Consider the following 24,950-nt stretch of genomic DNA (forward strand, 5'->3'; position numbering starts at 1 on the left):
ACCACGAGCCACTCTCCTGGTGGCGCAAGCGGTGCGGCCGGAAGTCTGCGGTCAGCACGTGGCAACCCAAATAATACACTTCCCCAGGGTGAGAAAGCCACAACTCAGCACGGAGGAAACAATTCGCCGGAACTCTCTCCCTCACGTCTGCCGGGCAGGAGGGCCGCAGCTGGGACGCGCGCCATGCCTCCGAGGTCCCCGGTGCGTCCTCCCCGGAGAACCGTGTTAGAAGACAGGTGTGTTGTGACACAAGCTTAAAAGGCCTGGCTGCCCTCGTCTGGTTTATTTCCTCCAGCACCGGGGCTGGATGAGAACCCACAGGCACATGCTTTCACTTCTGGGGCTTCTATCCTTTCCCTCGGAGATCAGGCCAAGTTCTGCACCTCGCTAATGAAGACGCCCAGCCATCTGGGGGGTGACAGGGTTGTGTCTTTGGATCCGTTCCTCGGATAACTCGGTGCGTCCACCTCGGTTTTTCTTCCCTGCTCCCGGAGAAGGAGCGGTCCTGTGAGCCATGTGGTCTCGCACCACAGGAAGAAAAGTCTGGGAGTTACCGTTCGTCCGTTCGTCCGACATTCTGCTGTCTTCTTCCTGAATGCCTTTCGGCTTTACTCTTCTTTCTCTCCCATCTGGTTTCTATCTGACCCGAGCAGCTGTTTTTTCCATTTAAAATAACACACTCACCTCTTTCTTCTTTACGTGCCGTGTTTTCAGTCTTAAAATGCTTTCTCATATGGACTGAAACAGATTGTTTTGTTTTTCTTCTTCTTCTTCTTCTTCTTCTTCTTCTTCTGCAAGGAAAGATGGACCTGTGTTTTGACCTGGTTGTGTGCAAATTCTTTTTTTTTTCTTTTTTTTGGTTATGTGCAAATTCTTTAAGCAGACCCACGGAACAACTGCAATGAACGCTCTGCCCCCTTGGTCAGGATGCTATTCCACACACCCACACTCACCGGGCTCAGCGCGCAGGAAGACTTTAAGCCATGACTAATATTAGCAAGGCACAGTATATATAACATGGCCAGTCGTGTATCATAAATATTTACGAAGGCCATAGGAACCTCTCTCATAATGCGTTGGATGTTTTTGGAAAATGATGAATAGATGACCTTTTTTCCAAATGACAAAATGCTCTCCCCCCCATCCCCAAAACCTCTTGAATTTTAAAGATAGCTGGGAAAGCAAAGCCCTGGAATTTTCTCTACTGATTGAAGAGTGGGGCGGAATACTTTGCCATCAGCGATGGAAGAATTTATTCCCATTTTAAGTAATGTTTACACTATCCAGCCACACCATGAGGAATGGAATACAGGGAGACTTTGAACAAGAGTGAGGTTCCATATTCAAGACACTGGCTGTTTAAATGAGAGACAAGGCGCTGGGCTCGGAAGGAGCATCAAATCCTGACTCTGCTCTCCGCCAGCTTGGTGATCTTTGTGTTCCTGGATTTCCCTTCTTCCTCAGGGTCTTTGCACATGCTGTTCCCTCTGTGTAACACTCTTCCCCTTGTTTGGCATGGTAGTGCCTTCAGTGCTCTGTTTCAATGTCACCTCCTCAGAGAGGGCTTCCCTGATCACCCCACCAGCGCAGGCCCAGCCAATTGCCTTGTTTGTTTCCTTCCTTCACTGCGCGGAACCCCAGCTCTTCCATGGCCTTGTTTCTTTGCTTTTATCTGTCTCGCCCTCTTGAAGTCTTCATGATGGCAGGAGCTATGGTCTTTCTTCCTTATAAACAACAAAGAAACAAATAAACAAAAACAACCCAAAACAACCGACTTTATTTATTTAGAGCAGCTTTGGGTTTGCAAAAAATTCAGTGGAAAGTACACAGACTTCCCACATACCCCATCATGCCCTCCTTTCCCTAAAGGCCTCTTGTTATTAACATCTTCCATTGGCTGGCACATTTGTTACAACTGGTGAGCCAATGTTGATACATTGTTAACTGAAGTTTAGGGCTTGCATCAGGGTTCACCCTGGGTGTTGGATATTCAGCAACTGGCGTTTAGTGACAAGTATCTACTACGTTAATATCATACAGCATAGTTTCACTGCCCGAAACCTCCCCTGTAAGGCCACCTCTTCATCCCTCCCTCCCTGCAACACCAGGGAACCACTGATCTTTTCACTGTCCCCACAGGTTTGCCTTTTGCAAAATGTCACGTGGTTGGAATGAAACAATATGTAACCTTTTTCAGATTGGCTTCTTGCATTTAGCAGTTCTGTCTCTGCCACATTTTTAATCCTGTGTTCCAGCGTCCCAGAGGTAGGAAGTACCCAGTGAATTTTTATGGAACAGAGAAATAAATGAGCCTTAAATGGTCCCAATTTGTAAAGGGGTCTACTTCATAGACTTGGGAGGATTCACAAAGGGAACCTATGGGCAGGTTTGCTCGGTGTATGGCTGCTGGTAAGCCCTTAGAGCGGCGGTGGCTATTTTTCATATTCTGGGGGGGGGGGGGCGGCATCCTCCTGACGTTAGTGATGCTGGTGTGCATATGGGGTATGTGTAGGGGCTGAGTGTGTGTTTGGAAACTCAGGGTCTTTTCTAAGCTCTGGCTGGTGACACTACAATTTCTCCATCAGCCTCTCTGTCTGCAGACAGCTGCCCCTTAACATCACAGCGCCTTTGGGAAGTCTTGGTGAGCGGCTGATAGGGTGTCTCTGGCCACTGTTTTCAGTGCAAAATATTTCCACTGCTTGCAATTCTTTTGAGAGATGCTTCTTTTCAAAGCGGTTCTGGGGCTCTGCACGTGAACTGCCCTTAATTCTTTTCTCCTACATGCTGTTTAGTAACCCTAGCTTTTCTGGAAGGAACTCCTCACGTGGTGTTTCCAGCTCTACTTCCTTTTGCCACGAAGTGGAAATTCTGATGGCTTTCCCAGCGAGGACTTGACGAGACTGGCCTGGGTGGAAAAGTGTGACCTGTATGTGTAAAGTCTCCGTATCCTTAAACTCTTCAGTCTTCCGAAGATTTCGTATTGCGGAAGCAACTTCTGAAATGGGAAACTTGTAAAGCATTTCACAAGAGCTCCTATTCCTGGATTGTTTAAAATGCTTTGAGAAATGGAACATTTCTGTGTCCCTTTGAGGCCAAGATAGAAATTGTGTCTTCAGCTCCAATGTTTTGCCTATCTAATGCCATATATCCTGGGCCAGGTGACTTGCATGAATGCTCTGGCATTTTCTGGACTGTCAGAATTACTATTGTCTTATAAAAATAATGTGCAACTTTTTAGATTTTTTTTTTTTTTAAATGGCTGGGCCAGAACTGGTCACAAAAATGTAAAAGCCTTTGTCATTTTAATCGGAGGAAAAAAAAAATATCCCTCTTTTTGCTCCGGAAAGAGGAAAGTGTGACATTCAAATTAACAGGCTGCAAAATTTTAAGACAAATTTCCTTCATGGAATAAGCTCATAATCTTTATAGGCTATTGGTTTCAATAATTTAAAATGGTACTTGTAGTTTTGGAACTTTAGACATAAATTGGGGCTCTTCTTGGGACTCAGCTTGCCTGAAAGTTGGATGAAACCCAAAGGTGACACCAGCTGGCTATGAGTCAGAGCAGGGGTTACCAGACACGATTGCCCGTGGGGGTCACTGGGGCATGGGGTGCTCATTAAAAATGCAAATGCCACTCCCCACCTGGATTCTGACTTAATTGTCTGGGTTATGAGATGAAGTTCAAAAGTTTTCAGGCATATTTGGACCAGAAATGTGGTGAGTTAGCGCTGTGTAAACTTCTATGTATAGAGCACTGTTCTTTCTAAAATTTTTTTAATGTTTATTTATTTTTGAGAGACAGAGCACAAGTGGGGAAGGAGCAGAGAGAGAGGGAGACACAGAATCCGAAGCAGGCTCCAGGCTCCGAGCTGTCAGCACAGAGCCCGATATGGGGCTTGAACTCATGGACGGCGAGATCATGACCTGAGCCCAAGTCGGATGCTTAACTGACTGAGCCACCCAGGCACTCTATACAGAGCACTGTTCTAAGAGCTTTGCATGTATCCATTTACCTAATTCTCGTGACACGCCTAGGCAGTGGGTATCTTTATTATCCTTACGCCACAGAGAAAGGACCAATGCAGAGGAGTTCAGCAGCTCACCCAAGTTCACACCTAGCCAGAGCAGAGCTGCCCTCACACTCTACCACCAGAGTCCACGCTTTTCGCCATGGGCTATCGCTGCTTCCTCACTTTGAATCTGGATAGACTCTGTTTTTCAGTTTTTGCCTGAATGAAAATTTACATCTATCTGCAAGTAGTTCAGCCACGTTAAACAGAGCCCTGTGTTGATTGTATCAAGATGACTAGGCAAATAGACATAGGATCACTTAAAAAGAAACGTACGTAGCCATTAGCATGGTTAATAATAAGCGTTCACGAGGCTGTGGAGAAACCGGAACCCTGGTGCATCGCTGGTGGGAATGTGAAAAGGTGTGGCCGGTGGCGGAAAACTATTTGGCAGGTCCTTAAAAAGTTAAACGTAGAATTGCTATTATGGTCCAGCAATTCCATTCCTAGATATATATCCAAAAGACCTGAAAGCAGGGACTCAAACCGAGTCTTCTATGTTCACAGCAGCATCATTTACAGGAGCTAATAGGAAAAATCCAAACAACCACCAGTGGATGAATCGATAAACTAAATGTGGGATATCTACGACACAAGGGAATATTATTCAGCCCCCAAAAGGGAAAGGCAATTCTGACACACGTTACAACAAGGATGAACCTTGAAAACATAAGTGAAATAAACCAGACACAAAAGGAGAAGCCATGATTCCACTTCTACGGGCATAGCTTGGAGACTTGGCAGGTTTGGCTCCAGACCACTGGAATGAAGCACATACCGCAATAAGGTGAGCCAGACGAACTGTTTGGTTTCCCAACAGATATAAAAATTATGTTGACACTATACTGTAGTCTTTACAAAAAAAATTTTTTAATGGTTATTTTTGAAGGAGAGAGAGACACAGCATGGGCAGGGGAGGGGCAGGGAGAGAGGGAGACGCAGAATCCAAAGCAGGCTCCATGTTCTGAGCTGTCAGCACAGAGACTGACACGGGGCTCAAACCCACCAGCTATGAGATCATGACCTGAGCTGAAGTCGGACACTTAACCGACTGAGCCACCCAGGTGCCCCTATGCTGTAGTCCATTAAATGTGCAATGGCATTTTGTCTAAAAAAGAAACGCAAAACAATGTAACTGTAATTAAAAATATTTTGTTGCTCTATGTCGACTATACTTCAATAAAAAATACCTTATCGCTAAAAAAATGCTAACTGTTCACTTCACTTCAGCGAGTCCTAATGGTTTTGCTGTCGGGAGGAGGGTTTCGCCTCGATATTGATGGTGCTGACTGATCAGGGTGGTGGTTGCTGAAGGCTGGGGCGGCTGTGGCCATTTCTTAAAACGAGACAACAGTGAAGTCTGCCGCATGGATGGACTCCTCCTTTCGCCAACGATTTCTCTGCAGCATGCCATGCTGTTTGATAGCATTTGACCTACAGAACTTCTTTCAAAATTGGAGTCTGTCCTCTCAACTCCTGCCACTGCTTCACCAGCTGGGTTGATGTAATATTCTAAATCCTTTGTGGTCATGTCAACAATCTTCACTAGGCATATATGCCATCACAAGAAACCACTTTCTCGGCTTATTCATAAAAAGCAACTCCTTATCCACTCAAGCGTTCTCATGAGATTGTAGCAATTCAGTCCCACCTTCAGGCTCCACTTCTAATTCTAGTTCTCTTGCTCTTTCTATGGAAGTCTTGGACCCCTCAAAGTCATCCATAAAGGTTGCAATCAACTTCTTCCAGACTCCCAATACTACTGACATGGTGACCTCTTCCCATGAATCACCAATGTTCTTTTTTTTTTTTTTTTAATTTTTTTTTTTCAACGTTTATTTATTTTTGGGACAGAGAGAGACAGAGCATGAACGGGGGAGGGGCAGAGAGAGAGGAAGACACAGAATCGGAAACAGGCTCCAGGCTCTGAGCCATCAGCCCAGAGCCTGACGCGGGGCTCGAACTCACGGACCGTGAGATCGTGACCTGGCTGAAGTCGGACGCTTAACGGACTGTGCCACCCAGGCGCCCCCTTTTTTTTTTTTAAGTTTATTTTTATTTATTTTGAGAGAGAGATAGAGAGCAAGTGGGGGAGGGCAGACAGAGAGAGGGAGACAGAATCCCAAGCAGGCTCCGTGCTGTCAGCACAGAGCCCAATGCAGGGCTCGAACTCTTGAACCATGAGATCATAAACTGAGCTCAAACTGTCAGATGCTCAACTGACTGAGGCACCCAGGTGCCCTAGATCGCGAGCGTTCTTAATGGCATTTAGAATGGTGAATCTTTTCCAGCAGGTTTTGAATGTACTTTGTCCAGAACCATCATAGGAATCACGGTCTGTGGAAGCTATAGCCTTCTGAAATGTATTTCTCTTTAAAAATTTTAAATTTATTTTGAGAGAGGAAGAGAGCACGTGAGCAGGGGAGGGGCAGAGAGTGGGAGAGAGACAGAATCCCAAGCAGGCTCTGTGCTGTAAACGCAGAGCTTGATGTGGGGCCCGAAACCACAAACCGTGAGATCATGACCTCAGCCAAGACCAAGAGTTGGATGCTTAACCAACGGAGCCACCCAGGTTTCCCATGAAATGCGTTTCTTAAATAATAACACTGGAAACTCAAAATGACTCCTTGATCCACGGGCTGTAGAGTGGACATGGTGTTAGCAGGCATGAAAACAACATCATTCTCATTGTCCGCCTCCATCAGAACCCTTGGGTGACCAGGTCCGTGGTCGGTGAGTAGTAATATTTCGGAAAGAATTCTTTTTCTGAGCAGGAGTCACGGGTGGGCTTAAAATATTCAGTAAGCCATGTTATAAACAGATGTGCTGTCATCCAGGCTTTGTTGCTTCACTGGACAAACACAGGCAGAGTAGCTTGAGCATAGTTCTTTAGGGCCCTAGGATTTTCAGAACGGCCAATGAACACTGACTCCAACTTGACGTCACCAGCCGCAAGAGCCCCTCATAAGAGAGCCAGCCTGTCCTTTGAAGCTCTGAAGCCAGGCATCGACTTCTCTCTAGCTATCAAAGTCCTAGATGGCACTTCCTTCCGCTAGAAGGCTGTTTCACCTACAGGGGAAATCTGTTTACTGTAGCCACCTTCGTCATATTGTCCTAGTCGGCTTTTTCTGGAGAACGTGCCGCAGCTTGTTCATGCGTACGGGCCGCTTCGCCTTGCGCTTTTGTTGCAGAGATGGAGTCCTTCCAAATGTCAAGAACCTACCCCTGCTAGCTTCAAGCTTCTCTCCCTGCTTCCTCATGTCCCTCAGCCTTCAGAGAACTGAAGAGTCAGGGGCCTTGCTCTGGATTAGGCTTTGGCTTAAGGGAATGTTGGGGCTGGTTTGATCTTCGATGCAGACCACTCAGACCCTCACCGTATCAGCATGAAGGCTGCCTCACTTTCTTATCATTCATGTGTTCGCTGGAGCGGTACCCTTACTTTCCTTCAAGAACTTTTCTTTCGTTATCGCAACTTGGCTAACTGGCACAACAGGCCCAGCTTTCTGCCTGTCTCGGCTTTAGACGTGCCCTCCTTGCAAAGCTTAGCCACTTCTAGCTTTTGATGTGGAGTGAGAAACATACAATTGTTCCTTTCACTTGAACACTTAGAGGCTGTCGCGGTGTTATAAATTGGCCTAATGTCAATATTGTGTTTCAGGGAATAGGGAGGCCCGAGAGAGGGAGAGAGGTGAGGAAGAGCTGTTCACACACACGCAACATTTATTAATTCGCTGTCTTATATGAGCTCGGTTCATGGCATCCCCCCCGAATTACAATAGTAACATCGGAGGTCGCGGATTGCAGGCCACCATAACAAACACTATAATAACAAAAAAGTCTGAAATAAATGTGCCACAGAGACATGAAGTGAGCGAATGGTGTTGGAAAAATGGCACCGATTGGGGCCCCTGGCTGGCTGAGTTGGTGGAGTGTGTGACTCTTGATCTTGGGGTTGTAAGTTTGAGCCCCATATTGGGTATGAGATTATTTACAAATAAAACCTTAGGGGGCACGTGGGTGGCTCAGTCGGTTGAGCGTCCGACTTCGGCTCAGGCCACGATCTCACGGTCCGTGAGTTCAAGCCCCGCGTCAGGCTCTGTACTGACAGCTCAGAGCCTGGAGCCTGCTTCAGATTCTGGGTCTCCCTCTCTCTCTGACCCTCCCCTGTTCATGCTCTGTCTCTCCATGTCTCAAAAATAAATAAACATTTAAAAAAAATTAAAAATAAAACCTTAAAAAAAAAAGAAAACAGCACTGGTAGATATGCTTGACTACAGGTTGCCACAAATCTCCAATTTGTAAAACACACTAAATGTGTGAAATGCAACTAGGCAAAGTGCAATAAAATGGAACACAATAGAATGAGGTTTGCCCTTATCAGGTACCTGGAGTAGGCAAGTTCATAGAGATGGAAAGTAGAACAGGGGTTACCAGGAGCTTGGGAGAAAGAGGAAAATGGAGTGCAGAGCTGCTGTATGTGGTAATGGGAAAGTTCTGGAAACGCAGATAGTGATGATGGCTGCACACCCAATGTGAATATAGTTGATGCCATCGAACTGTGTACTTAAAAATGGTTAAAATGTTAAACTTTACGTTATGTCAATTTTACCGCATTCAAAAAAGAGAGAGCCACCAGCCACGTGAGAAGATGCAGTGAGGCAAAGGGACTTTGGATTTGATTCAGATTCTTATCTCAGCTCTTGGCATTTTATCCAGAAAATTGTCCTCATTGTTATCCATTTCAGTGTGTGCATAGACACAGCTGGGATAACTTTAGAGAGACATCATGGAAATCCATCAAATGTTTACCTTCCCATATGGAATAAAAGTGTTATTCATGCTAAAAAAAAATACAAACCATTAAAACTATTTTAAAACATTAATCTTCTAACAAGTCCTAAGCAATATAACACATTAAAATGAATAAAGTCCCCTGGTTCTTGTAGGGGGTGGTTTACCACACTGTGGCTATGACTAGTGGGTGCTGTAATGACCCATTCACAAAGATGGGCACCCCGGCTATTGGCTCATCCCAGGCATGTGTTCTTGGAAACAGAGTATGCAACCATCACCTCCAGAGTGATGAGCCCTTGCCAACTCAACTGAAAGAGCAACTTGTAGGCTGTATCCAGCGAAGGGCTGTGGTTGAGCAAAGACAAACATCACATAGAGCAGAGTCTGTTGTTCAACCCTGCTGAGGGTGAGTAAAGTTCACAAGAGCTTGGTTCAACATGTGTAACCAGATATGGACACCAAAGAATTAATAGGGACCAGGCAACAGTATGTTACTGTGCATGGGGATGTAATTCATCATGAGCCATGATGCTCTGAAGACAGACTTCATGACTCAGGAATGAAGGAGTGGCTTCTGGTTGACAAGGAAATGATCGCACTTGAGAAAGATCAAAATTGCATGCTGGTAGGGCTATTATGAAGGATACTAAAGCTTACAGTGACCTCTCGTAAGTGCTTTCTACAACATGGTAGATAAATAAACACACAGGGTCTCTATCTTCTTATACAGGGCACTTGTAGAGTCTTCAACAAGTCAGTTGAATGAGCAATGTGCTAAAAACTGAGTTAGTTTATGACTTCTTAATGCCAGTGTCAACAGCTAAGCACCTAGTATCTACCACTTAACAGTGTGCTGAGAACAGTGAATCAGAATAATTTAGGACACGAGGGGCACCTAGGCAGTTCAGCCCATTAAACGTCTGACCCTTGATTTTGGCTCAGGCCATGATCTCACAGTTCCCGAGACTGAGCCCCACGTCGGGCTCTGAGCACACAGTGCAGAGTCTGCTAGGGATTCTCTCTCCCCCTCTCTGTCCCTCCCCTGCTCAAGCTCTTGCTCTCAAAATAAATTAAAAAACTTAAAAAAAAAAAAAGAATATTTTAGGAAAATCTTCCCCCTAAAAAATATTATATAGATATGAATTCCTTTATGTGGTTAACGAAATGGACAACCTCAAAGCTGTTGCCTACTTCTGTTGGTGGTTGTGCCTACGGTCTCCGTGTTCAGGATACAGGGATCGTGGAATGATCTTCGTTTCTCAACTCCCGCAGACTAGTCATATCTCTCTAACCCCCACCGTCATCCAAGCCGCCCTCAACGCTCAGCTGGGCTACTGCAACTGTCTCCTACCTGGTCTCCTTGAGACCATGCTTGCTGCCCTCAACTCATCTCCGGTCCCTCAGCTGAGATATCTCATCATTTCACTTAAAACCATCATCGAATAGCATCCCATTCATTGTGCGTGCAGGATTTAGTCCCTTCCTAGCATTCGGTGCCTGGTACCTGGTCTTGTTCTGGGCCGTGCAGCCTATCGCCATCCCTCCACCCCATCCTGCTAGCCACAGTCCTCGCAGCCTTCCTCCAGTTCTCTGAGCTCACCCAACAATTTCCAGCCTCAGAGCCTTTGCCAGTGTGAGTCCTTCCGCCCGGAATATCCTTGCCATCAGCTTTGAATTGGCTACTTCTTACTTTATAACCCTACTGGTGTTGTCACTTTCTCAGAGAGGCTTTTCTAGGGCACCCCATCAAAATTAGATCCTTTGTGTGTTTTTTCTCTCTCTTAGATCCCTTCCCTAGCACTCGTTATATTTGTAACTAGATTTTTATCTGAGTGTTTATATATTATATGCTTAATGTCAGCCACCCCCTGCACTATAAGCAGGAAGGGGGGCACCGTGTATCTTATATATTAACAAATTTTCAGAATCTAGCAGGTAGATAACCTGGCACAGAGCAGTTTTTCGATAAATACTTGTTGAATGAGAAGCACTGAATCATAACATGCTCTCTGCGGTCAGAAGGGAGACGTTAGGTGGAGACGAATTATAAACAAACCACATGCATTTTATCGGACCCTGGGTCGGTTTCATTAATGTCCAGATACCTAGTTAAATTTAAAAATCACAATTGGGGTGAAAATCCGATTAATCATTTAACTCTCATTTATGTTTAATGGGACTTTCCCAAACAGATGGGGAGCCACGCCTGCCCTGTAAATAGATTTATAAAATGTGCATGGTCAAAATGCACACAAAGCAATTCCATCACCACCCCCCCCCCCCCGCCCACTTCTGCTTTTATTCTTCTTCCACTTCTCATGACCAAGAATCAGGCAAGGACTTGGCAACAGGAGGTGTGGAAATGAACTGGGGACATGAGCAGCAATTGACATGGACCCCCTCGGAGCTCCCCTTAGACCCACATTCTCAGGAAAGCCAATGCAAGAAGGGTAGCAAGGAAAGCTGGTGAATAGAAAGGTCTTTTCTTAAGCATTGCTTAATGCTTTTCGATCCACCTTGAGCAGGGCAGCCAGAACCGTTTTAAAAAATGACCCACTTTATTCTTAAAGCTCTCCAAGAGAAAGAAATGCCACACTCTCCATCGGGATGAGGTAAAGATTAAATCAGATAATCCATGGAAACGATTTGGCAAAGTGGTGGCCACAACAGCAAGCGTTCAATCGCAGTGTCGGCGGGGATTATTAGTATTCAGCAATGCTGGGAGAGTCTCTTTCGAATCGCTACTCTTGGAGCCTGTACTGATTACCTTAAAACTCTTGTGGTCAAAAGGTTTTCGATAAACCAAATCGAGAGTCCCCTCCCCACCATTCAACAGTCCTCGGTACCATTTACTATTGCCTCTGCCTCAAATGTGAAATTTAGAAAGTGATCGCTAACTATTTGATGATGACAACGTCTGAGGGAGTCGTGGTGAATCTCAGGATCCTAGCAATTAGCCAAAGAGCCGAGCCTAGATTCCCCCCCTCCTTTCTATCGTATCCCTTGTTGTTTGGATAACCGCATCAATTCTACACTTCGTTTTGCCTGTATCCCCAGAGTCTCAGCTGTGCAAAAAGGGACGTCCTTTAATGATTTCCTTTGAATGGCTTTCCATCCAGGGAGGAAGAGGGCCCCTCTTGTTCAAATACAAAGGAACCATCCATTCACCAAGACCTTTCTTCTCTGTTAAGTGTCTCTTGAATTTCAAAGGAGGTCTTGGAATTTCTCAGTCTCAAACAGAAACTGCAGCTCCAGAACTGGAGTTTATTTTCTTTGTCCCTTTAAGACCAGAAAACACTACAGGGCGGTGAAATAACTGTTCTTATTTTTCTTGGGTTCAAAACAAGACCAGATTCCAACCTGCTAATGCTTACCATTCACAGTAACCGAGCAGTTTAGGATAATCGGCTCGAGAGTACACTTTCCGTCCAAACAAGGCTATGGCGACCAGCGGCAACAGCTGTATTTTGCTCGTCAATCCTCATGTTAAAGATTTACAGTTTTAAATTCTGTCACTTGGTTTGCCAACTGTTCCTCTTCCTGGGGCTGCCCAGTTGTTTCTGAGGGACCTTGAAGTGGTTTCTTAGCTATTTCAACTCCCCCTGAATGACAATGTGCTCTTGGAGTCCCAGCGAAGAATGAATTCCCTGTTTATATCCACAAGGCTTCTCTGGCTCTCCTTCTTTTAAACATATGCAGAGTCATCGCAGAAACTGGAACCAGATTAAAAGAAACGCAGGCTTTTAAGGCTGAGTTTGAAAAACGTAAAGCTGGAAGCCGGCTTCGCGCTCGCTCCCTGGTCCCCTCGCCGTGTTATGTGATTCATCTGCTCTAATCCATCCCGATTCATCATGCTCGTCCATCAGCATCTTCAAAGCAAAACCCGGCAGCTGCTTTTGCCATTTATCAGTGGGAAATAAAAGAGAAAGGGGGGGGGGAGGTGGGTGGGAAGTAAGGAAAAGCCATCACCACGTTCAGGGGCTTGGGATGATGGGTGTGAAAAAAGGGTGGAGGGTAAAAGCTTAACTAATGAAACCCAGGGCCTTTTCCCCCCAGGATGTGACTTCTCCAACAAAGGACTGTAACCCAGAGCAGGACCAGCAGCTGGTCTGCAACAGTCTCAGGAATACAACCTGGTGGAAACCGAAGGGTAGTGGGAGAACTAGAAGAATGTGTCCAGAACCGTATCCACTCTAGAGGAGTTTACTCCCTCACAATATTCGTAGAAATCCGTTGTTTTCTGTGACCAGTCTGTGTGGGTGGGAAGCTGGTATTTGACCTGACTGCCCTTCCTGACAGCCCCGGGGGCGGGGGGGGGGGGGGGGGATGGCTGAGGTGGTAATTCACAGTTCTTATTCTCTTAAGGGGTCTTGCAAATCACCTGCCATTTAAACGTGGCTTTGGGGTGTCTCAGTCTCGAATTTGTGATGCACCGAGGCTTGCTCTCAGGTTTGGAAGCCAAAAAAGCAAGAACTAGGACTCGGTGATCTCCATTCTTGGGATTCCGCCTGTATGTTTGTAATCCAGGTGACATGCTGTCCGGAGAGGTTAATCTCTGCGATAGCAGAAGGTAGAAACAGCCGAAATGTTCATCGATAACGATATCCTGTGCGCTTAATAGGAAGGATAAGGAGGGGGGAAATAAACTGTGGAAATGCTGTGGGATATATTCTATTATGTATATCGTGAGTATGGATTATATGATGAGTGTATTGATACTCAGCGATAAGAAAGAACGGATTGCTGATTCGTGCAATGACATGCATGAAGCTAAAAAAACAAGAGTACCTACTGTATGATTGCATTTATAGGAAACTCTAGACAGGCAAGGCTATTTTATGGTCGGAAAAGAATAGTAGCCGTATCTGAGGATAAAAGAGTGGGAACTGTCTGACTAAGAACGTGAGGATAGTTTCTGGAGGCGATGCTCATGTTCCACATCTTGATAGGAGTTTATAGGGTATGCAAACGTATTCATTTTCATGAGTCAGTGTGGTGGACCCAAGAGTTGTCGAAATTCAGAATATTCACTTAAGATGTGCACGTTTTCTCATACGTATATCTTCCATAAAAAGAAAAAAAAACGTAAACAAATGTTAAACTGTAGCTAATGACACTGGCTGAAGTACAATGTGAACGGGTATGGAAGTCTGTGATTTAGTTTGAAGTGAATCAAGAAAGAGTATGGGCTGATGGATGGACAGATAGATGGCACAGTGCGTGGATATTTGATAGGACAAGCACAGGAAATTAACTGATGCTAAAACCTAGTTCCACGTATTTACAGTCAAACTACTTACTCCTTGCTTTATTTTAAAATGTTCGTGGGGCGCCCGGGTGGCTCAGTTGGTTAAGCGTCCCACTTCGGCTCAGGTCATGATCTCGTGGTTGTGGGCTCGAGCCCCGCGTTGGGCTCTGCACTGACTGCTCAGAGACGAGCCTGCTTCGGATTCTGTGTCTCCCCCTCTCTCCCTGCCCTTCCCCCGCTCTCTCTCAAATAAATAAACATTAAAAATAAATAAATAAATAAATAAATAAAATGTTCATAAAGCATCAGGAAAAGAAGATTGAGCAAGCTTTTATGCCCCGATAAAGACTTATCCCCGGTTTTATTAAGTGAAAAACGGAATAGCATTTGCGGAATGCTACCGGGTGTAGAAAAAAAAAGAATGGATGCGTAGAGACCCTAGAAATGAATTGTCACAGAGACGAGTTCCATCAGAGGAGGGGAGGTGGAGATGAGAGGGCACATTTTATGCCGCATAAGGTAAATAATTTCATTCCTTTGGTTTTTGTATATGTGACTACAGCACCTGTTTAAAGAAAAAAACCAGAACAAAAGGATATATGCCTGAGCCGTCACAAGTATCTGCAACTGACTTTCTTTGCGTGGCTGACACTCGGAATTTTTTTTTAATATCCATTTATTTACCCAATATTAGCTAATCTCTGTGCCAGGCATTGTACCAGACCCCGGGGAGGCAGGGTAAGGAACCAAAGCCAGAGGCGGTCCTTGCCCGCATGGAGCCTCCTGACTGGTGGACCTAATTAAAGTCCAGGTAGGCATCCTATGGTGACCGAGCCTAGTCTGGGGGTGGGGATGCACTGTGGGGATTCTGCAGTGGTGTGGGGGTGGGGGGAGAGCACAGTGGTTTAAGTCTCTGAAAGAAGCCCAGGACTGAGGATCCCAGAGGACACAGAGGGCTGAGGGAGGAGACGACAGGATACCAGTGGGGACCAAATACACAGGATGTGGATCTTGGTCCTGGTTTTTAACATCGTAACTTACTTTCTGACAACCCATCTCTGTTTTTGCACGTTAAAAAAAATAATACGTCCTGGGGCACCTGGGTGGTTGGTGTCGTCGGTTAAGCATCTGACGTCGACTCAGGTCACGATGTCGCGGTTTGTGGGCTCGAGCCCCTCTCTCTGCCCCCTACACCCCCACCCCGCCCGTGCTCTCTCTCTGTCAAAAATAAATAAACTTAAAAAAAAAAATCTAAGTTCTAAGAGGACATCAGAGCAGAACTTGTTACAGCCCTTTCCCAGAGAAAGGAAGCACCTCGTTAAACCTTCTGCACGTTGGCTTGTCCTTTCCACGTCAGGACACAGTGCCCTGACCGCCAAGAGCCAGGGCCTGCCCGTCTTTGCCTGAGGGCTTTCTCTGGCTGCCAGAGGGTCCTCCTTGCCCATGAGGCCGGCAGAGGGTGTCTCCTGAGAAGTCAAAGCCCTGATGAGTTAGTATATTCCGGTTCCGGCTTATCCACATTTCATGGGCCTCTCTCCCCTTCCTCAATGGGAACTGTGAACAGAGGGGGTTTTGATGATTTCAGCTGCAGAATCTAGACGTGGTGAAGATCCCAGATCTTTTGACCTCCAAGCCCTGGTGTCATCAGAGGACCATGTATTTATTTCTTGTCATATTTTCTTCTCCAGAACACAACTTGCATTTCTTTGATTTTTTTTTTTTTTTTTTTTTTTGTCTTCACTCAAAATAATCAGAGAAGATACATTCATTTGAAAACTGTACTGGATTCCATTTTCTTTTTTTTTTTTTTAATTTTTTTTTAACATTTATTTATTTTTGAGACAGAGAGAGACAGAGCATGAACAGGGGAGGGGCAGAGAGAGAGGGAGACACAGAATCGGAAGCAGGCTCCAGGCTCTGAGCCATCGGCCCAGAGCCTGACGCGGGGCTCGAACTCACAGACTGCGAGATCGTGACCTGAGCCGAAGTCGGACGCTCAACTGACTGAGCCACCCAGGCGCCCCTGGATTCCATTTTCTATTAAAATAAATGTCTAACTTATACTTCTGGTATACTTGTCCACGATTCTCCTAAAGGCACCAAAACCGATATTCTTGAAATTATCAAGACCCAAATAAACAGATGCCGAGTGGTCTGGTTGGAACAAAGATATTACTTTATTTGAGTATTTCTGAGGGGCTTTAACCTTTAAACCTTCCAACTAACATACATGCTTGGCACAGCTAATTCTCTACATCCTGTCTTCTGCATTCTTGACCCGTTAGTTCTGAAAAAGGAGTGGAATATTTTGCAGAGATCAGATGTGAAGAAATCGATGGCAAGGTGAAATTTTCTGCTCCGGATGCTGCCTTTCTATTAAGGTGTCACTTCCCCTCCTTCAGAAGAATGAGGCTGTTTCAGGGTGGGTCTCTACGAATGACTCAAACCAAAACCCTTTTAATTTGGGAAGTCCAAGTACCCAGATAATTTTCACGCTGGGATTAGTTGTCCAGATGGTTTGAGTGAGATTTTCTTGGCATGCTTGCAAGAACACAGGAATTTTCAGGGGGAAACCAGAGAACATAGTAGGGGGAGTGCAAGCTGTGCCTGAGAAGTCAGAGAAAAGTTTTGGATTCCACAAAATGGCACTGGCCAGCTGACCTGGAGTCAGTCCTGGTTACGCTTGGCAACGGTCTCCTTCTCCCTTCTCCAAAAGCACAGACTTCCCCTCTTCACACTGGGAATTACCTGGCTGTCCAAACAGAGACCGGAGGAAGGAAGGACCAAATGGGAATTCACAGAGCTGATGGAGACAGTGACAGAGACGCTGCACGAGGCATCCACACTAGGAAACGCGTGGTCAAGTCCTGTATGCCTGCACGGGGCGCAGAGCTGGGGGACGCGGGGGTAGGAGGCCTGTCACGGGAGATGTCATGGCAAAGAGTTGTGTTAGACCTGGGAACACAGCATGGGCAGGGAGCTCTCTCGGACAGCCTCAGCAGCCACCGTTTAAAAACGGGAATAGGTGTGGAAGAATGCTGAGACAGCCCCCAAGACTCCCTTGGTGTCCGTATAACTTTTTCCAGTTATTCAATCAATCAGTGTCCTAGGCACTACTGGAGAAGCATCTTGCAGAGGTAACTAAGGTCTCAAATCAGTGGGCCTTAAGATAGGGTGTTGATCCAGGTGGATCACAGGAGTCCTTTAAGAACAGAGATGGAGGGGCGCCTGGGTAGCGCAGTCGGTTAAGCGTCCGACTTCAGCCGGGTCACGATCTCGCGGTCCGTGAGTTCGAGCCCCGCGTCAGGCTCTGGGCTGATGGCTCGGAGCCTGGAGCCTGTTTCCGATTCTGTGTCTCTCTCTCTCTCTGTCCCTCCCCCGTTCATGCTCTGTCTCTCTCTGTCCCAAAAATGAATAAACGTTGAAAAAAAATTAAAAAAAAAAAAAAAGAACAGAGATGGAAAAGGAGGAAGGGGGCCAGAGGGAGGTGTTTCTGCTGACCCGGAAGAAAGCAGAGACGTCTACGGAGGCCATGTGGCAAGGACCTGTCTACAGGAGCGGAGGGTGGTTCCTGGCTGAAAACTGGCCGGAAAACGCGCACCTCAGTCCTACAGCCGCAAGGAAGTGGATTCTGCCAACAACCAGTCTGCTCGGAGGAGGGCACCCAGCCCCAGAGGGCAACTGCAGTCCTGGCTGACATCTTGATTTCAACCCAATGAGACCCTGAGCAGCCAATCTAGCCACGCCGTGACCAGACACCTCACCTCCAGGAACTGGGAGATGATAAACTGGTGTGGCTTGAAGCTGCTAAATGTGCGGCAGTTTGGCAATCACAGAGAACGGGATGCTTAAGACGAACGTTAGAGTCATCGCCAGAGGGCTGTGGACCGTGGCCATCCAGAGGATGTGCTCTTTCCTTGAACTTCCCCGATGAAATCCCGGCTCCATCGCTTACTAGCTGCATGATTTCTTAAAAAAAAAAAATTTAATGTTTATTTAGTTCTGAGAGAGACAGAGTGTGAGGCGGGGGAGGGGCAGAGGGAGAGGAAGACACAGAATCCGAGGCAGGCTCAGCTCAGAGCCTCACGCGGGGGGGGCTCAAACTCGCGAGCTGCGAGATCACGACCTGAGCGGAAGTCGGACGCTCAATGACTGAGCCACCCGGGCGCCCCAGGAGCTGCGTGATTTTGAACAGATTCCCTAATCTCTCACAGTCTCAGTTTCCTCAGGTGTAAAACAAGATGGCAATATTGGAGAAGGTGAGAAGAGGCTCATGAAGGTTAAGCGAACGAATGTGTATCAAGTTCTACTAGGCGTGATGCCTCGCGGTCAAAAACGGAGCGCCGCCGCGGCAGCCACGATTCGTGCAACACGGAGCACAAGTTCATTGCTGTGCAAGCAGCTTTACAGAGCTCGTCTTCACTGAAACCCTGTGAGGGTGGAATCATGACACCCATTTTGCAGATGGGGAAACTGACGCTCGGAGAGGTCCAATAACTTGCTAAGGTTATGCAACCGGTAAGTGGAAGGGGCAGGACTAAATTAACAGCGCTCTGTGACCCTGGATCCCATCTGCCAAACCTCTCGATCTTAAGCTCTCCTCGTGGGGAAGAAGTCCCAACTCTTGATCCTTCTTTGGAGGAGAACCAGGGTGACAGGTCGAGATTCGGGCCTGCCGGTTCTTTCAAAATGGAGCCCAAATGATCCGCAGGGCTCCAGCCATTGGTTTTTGATCCCTGGATGCTCTCCCCGGGGCCCCCCTTGTTTATGGACCTCGGCTGCAATATCACTTCTGTAAGAAGGCCTTCCCTGAGCCCACAGACTGGACCAGACGTACTCAACACATTCGCACAAAGTCCTCTCCTTTGTAATCGCTCTCCGTTTGACCATTATGTACAGTGGTTCTCATCTGGGGGCAATTTTGTCTCCCAGGGAAAATATGTCTGTGTCTGGGGACATTCGCGGTGGGTGCAGCTGGACACGGGGTGCTAATACCAGGATTCTATCACGGAGGGCTGCTAAACATCCTCCAACACACAGGGCGGCCCCCGCAGCAAAAATTATCTGCCCCCAAATGTCAATTGTACCAAGGTTGAGAAACCCCATCCTGTAACTACTTACGTTTTTTAGGATACAAATGAGATCACATGTGTACGTATGCTTCGTATCACTTGTGTTTTCAAGTCAAGAAATAATTCTGCACTTTCTCTAATATTACTAGTTCCCTTCTAGTGTGTTGGTACATACAGGGGAGAAAGAATAATTTCATGCCAGCATGTAATTTTCTTCTCTCCTCCCTTCCTCCCTCCTTCCCTTTCTCTCTCTAACTCTCTCTCTCTCTCTCTCTCTTCCTTTCCTTCCATAGACATCACTATCATGAACATCTCTGTGGCTCACTCTTTACACACCTCCCTGACGACTTCTTCAAAATCAATTTGGCCCTAACTGCTTTGGAAATCACTTTGTGTCACTGAATGTAACTGAGATTACATGGCCAATAGCAAACCACAAACACTTCAAGCAAAAAAATGCAAGTGTCTGCTCTCTCCTAATAACCCTGACAGGAGAGCCAAGGTTCTAAGAGAAGCAAGGCAGTACAGCCAATTCTCACTAGAGACATGGTTTTCACATTGTCTAAACCTGCTGGGGCAGGCCAGCCTTTGGCAGGGAGTAACTTTATAATCTCTTTGGCCAGAGACTTCCGAAAATCCTAAACTTCTTTTTGAGTTTCCAGTGAAGATTCTTGACATTCACAGAGAGTTAAAGAAGAAAAAGACGTGCTCGGGGACAAATTAAAAGAGCAAATGCCAACTGTCTGGAAGTCATCTTTTCTGTGTGTGTGGAAGGTGGGGAGCCAGTCAAAGCCCTAAGTAAACAGCCGACAGAGACAAAAGACAAGGTGTTTTCTTTTCGGAGCACTGGAAATTCAGGAACAACTTGCGTCAGATTTTGCAACCTTCGCAAGAGTTTGGGTATCGTAACATAATAACCTTACTCCTGGAACGGATGCAAAACCAATTACCAGGTTTCTTGGACTGAAAGCCAAAAGTGGCCATGGAATCAGCTCACACCAGGTTAGGTTTGGGGGACTAGAAGGGAGAGAACTAGGGTTGGAATGAACGTTTTGGAGACATCGGGGTATATTTGTAAAGATACCAAAATCATTCCCTCTGTCAACTCAGACAAAAGCTTGGCTCTCTGGTGACACGTTGAACTTGAATTATTCTCCAGGTGAGCACGGGACAAAGGCAAAAAGGGAGGAAGGATGTGTTCCGGTGAAATAAGGAATATACCATGTAAGTGTGCAAGGTGATTGCTCGCATCAGGCTCTCAGGACATAAAGGGGAAGAAGCCACCCAACCCAAAGGTAATTAAAGTCGTGTGGTTTTCCCGGCATAAAGCACAGGAAAGAGTCCAGGGGAAGGGAAGAATGTTTTGTTCCTAAAACATAAAGCTAAGCAAACAGTGCAGGTTGGAAAGGAATTGTAGTTTTTTCATATTAGGCAAAAGAATAGATGATAAATCCATTTAGAATTGACAGGAGCGGAGTGTGAATGATCCAAAAAGCATCCCTCCAAGTCCTGGGAAGGAGTAATGTGGTGTCTTGCCCCAGCATACTTCTTTCTAAGTGAGTTTTCTGCACGCGGCCGCTAACATGAATGAGCATCCCCCGAGTGGCTGGGGAAAGGTGAGCTGTGTATCGGGCAGCACGTAGAAAACCTTCCTGGGGTCAAAACGTTCCTGTGGAGAACTCAGGCGAGCCTCAGGGAGCACCGCCTGCGTGCGCTATTGTCTGGGACATTTTTCGAGTTACAAAACCCCTTGAATCCCATACTGTCCACCGATGCTTTTGCTGTGGTTATTCTATGCCGTGTGCCGTGCTAACTACTGGGGTGACATTCTCTGACCTACAGTACCTGCACTGTCCCTTGTCACCTGGTTTATTTTCTTATTTTATTCCCGTTAGCTGGAATTGCATTATTTAATTTTAATTTGTAAACACTTAAAGCAGCACATAAGCTGTGAGGCCCAGGGGCTCCTGTGTTCTGTTCACTGGAGAATTCTCTAGGCCTATGCAGGCGTATCTCCTTTTACTGTGGCTGGCTTTCTTGCACTCTGCGGATACTGCATTTTTTTGTTTTGTCTCACAAATTAAAGGTGGGTGGCAACCCCGTGTGGGGCAAATCTACCAGCACCATTTTTTTCCCCCCCAGGTTCCTTGGACGGAAAGCCAAAACTGGCCACGGCCAACATCATTTGCTCACTTTGTGCCTCTGTGTCTCAGAGTATCTCAGACCTTTTCATTATCATCACCTTTGTTATGAAGATCCATGCTCAGTGATGAGGACTCCCCGAAAACTCAGATGATGGCTGACAACTTTCAGCCATGAACTAGTTTGGAATCAAGGCCTTTACAGTGTTGTTTCAGACCGAACGCTACTGCACGCTTAACAGACCGGTACTGTGTCAACACAACTTTAAAAAAAAATTTTTTTTTTCAACGTTTATTTATTTTTGGGACAGAGAGAGACAGAGCATGAACGGGGGAGGGGCAGAGAGAGAGGGAGACACAGAATCGGAAACAGGCTCCAGGCTCTGAGCCATCAGCCCAGAGCCCGACGCGGGGCTCGAACTCACGGACCGCGAGATCGTGACCTGGCTGAAGTCGGACGCTTAACCGACTGCACCACCCAGGCGCCCCATCAACACAACTTTTATAGGCACTGGGACACCAAATAACTCCTCGGACTCTCCTTACTGCAATATCCACCCCAGCGTCATAGCTAGTCACTTGCCTCTGGTGGTGAGAACCAAGCCCTGCAATCTCTGTGAGGTAGGTCTACAGTATTGGGCACGTCGTAGGAGCTCAGAAAAACCTCTGCTTGACTCGACAACGGCTGCATGTGACACTTTCTAAGGAGGAGTTAAGGCTTCTCTGAAGACTCAAGGCTAGCTGAGGTCCTCCGACTGATCTGCCTGCCTCCCTCCCCTCCTCTTTCTTTTTTGCCTTGTTAAAAAATGAAGATATCGGTTACAAGCAGTCAAATCCACCTAAGTATACAGCTGTGCAAGTTTTGACAAACGCCTACGGTCGTGGAACCACCACGATCAAGGTATGGAAAAGTTCCACCACCCCCCAAATGCCCTGGGCTACTGAGTAATTAACCCCTCCCTGCCACCAGGCCTCAAGCAACCACGGGTCTGATTTTTGCCCCTAGAGTCGCAAGCCTTTGACTCCGGCCTCTTTGACTCAGCACCATGCATTTGAGAGTCATAGTGTTGGATCACTAATTCCTTCCTTCCAGGTGCTGAGTAGTGCTCCTCTGTATGGACGTACCACAGTCCGTTACTCAATCCCCCCTCGAGGGACATGCCCTCACACGGGACAGTCGTGGTCTCCTAGTGGCTAAGAGCACAGGCTTTGGGGCAGCTGGACATGGGAGTGAATTCTAGCCCTGACGCTCCTAGTGGTGTGACCTTTGAGCAAGTTAGTGAAATACGATGACTCCTTTTCCTTAGGAAGAGTTGCGGACATCATTTAGATAACATATGTAGCACCAGGGCTGGCAAATAATAAATGCACAATAAACGATAGCTCTACTCTCCAGGGGAGTGGGGAGGGGGTCCTGCTCATATTTCCCTTCCCCTGATACCTCACCAATTTTGACTCTGTCAATCGGTATTGAACTGGTCTGAACCTCAGTTTCTTGAACTGAAAAATGGGGGTAATAACACTAACTTCCTAGAGGCGCTCTGCAGACTAAGCGGGCTAATCTATGTTACTCTCCCTGCAGGCCGGTGCCTGGCCCAGAGGAGGTACTCGAGAAATGGCGGTTAGGGCACAAATCTGAGAGCACTAGGCTAATGTGAATCTCTCACCATCTTCAGGGCCGGGCACGGATCAGAAGGAAGCGCCCGGCGCTCTTCAGGGGGGGAGGGGAGCGGAGGGCACGCTCTGGAGTCAGACTGCCTGCGTTTGATTCACTGCTCTGCTCCCTCCTGGCTGAGTGACCCTGGACAAGTTACTTAACCTCTCTGTGTCAGTTTCCTAATATGAAGCAAGGGGATAGTAATACCTACCTGTAGGGTTGTTTGGGGGATTACACGAGATAACCGTGTCAAAAGCTTAGAACAGAGCCCAGGGCATAGAGTTCAAGAAACGTCAGCTGTGAAAATGCACGTATCTGACTCTGCGAGATCACCTGAGCTCTAGGCATCTCTCTGCTGCCATGGAAGAGCCCGGCTCGAGGCACCGTGTGGGAGTCGAGTGCATGCTTGTTGACCTGAATTAACGTGGATCTCCCTTTGGGTCACACTGCGATCTCAAATATTATTTTTTAAAAATTTTTTTTTTCAACGCTTATTTATTTTTTTGGGACAGAGAGAGACAGAGCATGAATGGGGAAGGGGCAAAGAGAGAGGGAGACACAGAATCGGAAACAGGCTCTAGGCTCTGAGCCATCAGCCCAGAGCCCGACGCGGGGCTCGAACTCACGGACCGTGAGATCGTGACCTGGCTGAAGTCGGACGCTTAACCGACTGTGCCACCCAGGCGCCCCTCAAATATTATTATATATTGAGATGCAATGCAAAGTGATTTCTCAAAGGACATGTTCTGCAAAAGTCATCGGAGAGAAAATTCGGAAAAGCAGTTAAGGATACATACTTCCCTTATAAGAGGCCTTTCGTTATGATGATCACGTAAAAAATTTTACGCGGGCGTTTCTTTCGAAGAATTTCATCTTTGATTCTTCTGAAAGAGCCTTCGACAGTACACTTGTATTTTCCTCCACAGAAGAACAAATTGAGTTTTTGCAAAGGCTTGGTAGGCTTTGCAAATCAGATGTTTTCTGTTTTCTGATTCCCGGACTAGCCTGCTGTGGGACTCCAGATAAAGCGATTGCCTTCTCTGGGTCAGAGGTGCTGCCTCAGCCACCTCTGTGCGTTGCAGAGTTAAATCTATAGTTCTTGCAGAGTTGCTTGATGTCTGTAAACGTGGTAGGTGTGTGTTGGGGGTAGGGGTAAGCACTGTAAAAGTCACTGCCATTTATTACAAAGAAGTAAGGAGTTTCAGACATTACGTGGTAAGAAGATAGCCTTGTATTGACAATAGTCCTCAGGTACACTGAGTTACTAAGCCCTATTGAATTCGGTTTATTCGTTTATTTTATACTCATCAGGCCCCTACTCTATTTGCTTAGTTATCAGTTGGACAGTCTGCCTCCTGGGTGGGGCGTAAGGCACGTTCTGCTGGCTCCTGTGAATAGTCAGGGGATGCTTAGCATCAAAACTGGTCCAGTTGGAGCGAATTTCTAGCCTCTGGTGGAAACTACCAGAAAAGGGGCTCCACGCTTCCTCCTGGGCCCGAAATTGGAAGCAGTTGCTTCTGGCCATGCCACCCCAAGGGAGACTGTCCAAGGATGGGACCAATACAGAGGAAGATCCCTGAGGAACAGGGAGAGAGAAAGGAGAGCCAGTGACAGAGTCCCAGGGCCTCGCTCCAAGCATATCTGAAAGCCACACTTTCTGTCCATGTGTCTTTCTACTGATGTGTCTGTTGATGTTTTCAATTTTGTAAGCCATTTAGTCTCCCTCTCCTACCTTTTCTTGGCGTGGCCAGGTTTGGGTTTTAATTTAATTTAATTTAATTTAATTTAATTTAATTTAATTTAATTTTGTCTTACATATTAGAGAGAGAGCACGAGAGCAGGGGAGAGGGGCAGAGGGAGAGAGAGAGAGAGAAAGAAGCCCAAGCAGGCTCCACACTCAGTGTGGTGGAACCCGACATAGGGCTCAATCCCACAACCCCGGGATCACGAGCTGAGCCGAAATCA

The 24,950-nt window shown here is 46.6% G+C and overlaps 2 long non-coding RNA genes across 2 annotated transcripts in view; one reads left to right on the top strand and one right to left on the bottom strand.

The window, feature by feature from the left end:
* The window catches only part of LOC109496568, a 395,231-nt gene that overhangs the window by 23,845 nt on the left and 346,436 nt on the right, over positions 1–24,950 (bottom strand). The window lies entirely within an intron of this gene.
* Positions 18,242–21,607, top strand: LOC123383742. The gene is made up of 2 exons (XR_006593884.1): positions 18,242–20,482; positions 21,330–21,607. It is a non-coding gene; the product is annotated as an uncharacterized LOC123383742 (long non-coding RNA).

The sequence above is a fragment of the Felis catus genome, chromosome A2 (genome assembly GCF_018350175.1).
Source record: "Felis catus isolate Fca126 chromosome A2, F.catus_Fca126_mat1.0, whole genome shotgun sequence".
NCBI lineage: Eukaryota > Metazoa > Chordata > Mammalia > Carnivora > Felidae > Felis > Felis catus.